This window comes from Cystoisospora suis (assembly GCF_002600585.1).
Source record: "Cystoisospora suis strain Wien I chromosome Unknown contig_927, whole genome shotgun sequence".
In the NCBI taxonomy this organism is placed as follows: domain Eukaryota; phylum Apicomplexa; class Conoidasida; order Eucoccidiorida; family Sarcocystidae; genus Cystoisospora; species Cystoisospora suis.
Window position 1 is genome coordinate 14,654 of NW_027153728.1, and position 1,233 is coordinate 15,886.

The following is a 1,233-nucleotide window of genomic DNA, read 5'->3' on the forward strand; positions in this document are numbered from 1 at the left end:
TACATACATATATACATGCATACATATATACATACATACATATATACATATATACATACATATATACAAGGGTGCTATGATTGTCCTAACTACCTTCCAAGAGATATCTTTTGAGTCTTCAGAGCGGGTGATAGGAGGTACATGAGATGTCTCCTCCTTTCTCAGATACTGTTACTCTAAAATACTGAAGAGTCTAGGCTTTCTCTCCAGCAGGTTCTCCATCCTCGAGTAGAATGATGACTGTCTATCCTCCTTCGTATGATACGAGCAACTCCCTCGTATACATGTATCATTCCTTGTCTCTCTGTCTCTCTCTCTGCATTGCCTTGCTCTTCTTTTCTTTTCTTTCTCTTTCCTTTCTCTTGAATCTCTCTTTTCTTCTTCTTCTCCTTACCTTAGAGCTGGGGGAGGTCGAGGGGGGAGATCTCGAGTCTCTCCTTCATCGCGATCGATTGATAAGAAGAGAGACGCGACAAGAGAGAGCCAGCTAGCTCGAGAACCGAATCACTCAGAGACTCCCGCCGAGCTTCTGCCTGCGCTGTCGGGAAGAAAACTTTGGAAGCTTCGGCATAACAAGAAGACAAGAAAGCATCTTCACCCTAAAGGAAATTTCCTAAAGAAGAAAAGAAGAAAGTAAAGAGCCTACGCCAACAAGTCATTCATGAATCTTCCCTTCCTCAGCAGAGAGGGAGGATCTTACACGTGAAAACAACCTCTAGCACTACTTCTTCTTTTCTTTCTTCTTCTTCTTCTTCTTCTTCTTCTCTCTTCATTCACATCAAGATGCATTGGCGTATGGAGTACCGGCGTGTAAATATAGAGAGAGATAGAGATTTGCATCTGTCTCTTTGTCTCTTTTTCTTCGTCGCTTTCTTTAGGTGCTTGGCATGACCCCCCTTTACTTCCTTTTGTTAAGGGTGTTCATTCGATCGGTCTTTCTGTGTCGATGCTTCTGCTGAGTTCGATGGCTGTCATTATGTTGACGTGGAAGAAGAGAAGAAGGAAGATGGATGTGGAAGTTACTCGTAGATGAAGTATCATCTTCTTCTTTTTGTCTTTTCTTTCTCATGAGGGTGTATGATACGACGGATTCTCTTATGATAGGAAAGAGGGCTTTTCGAGTCTCCCCATTTGGCGAATGCGAATATACGACGATCGCCTGAAAGAATTGCTATGTTTCAAAAGAAAGAAAGAAAGAAAGGATGTGGTTTATTTCGAAATCGAGAAAGATGA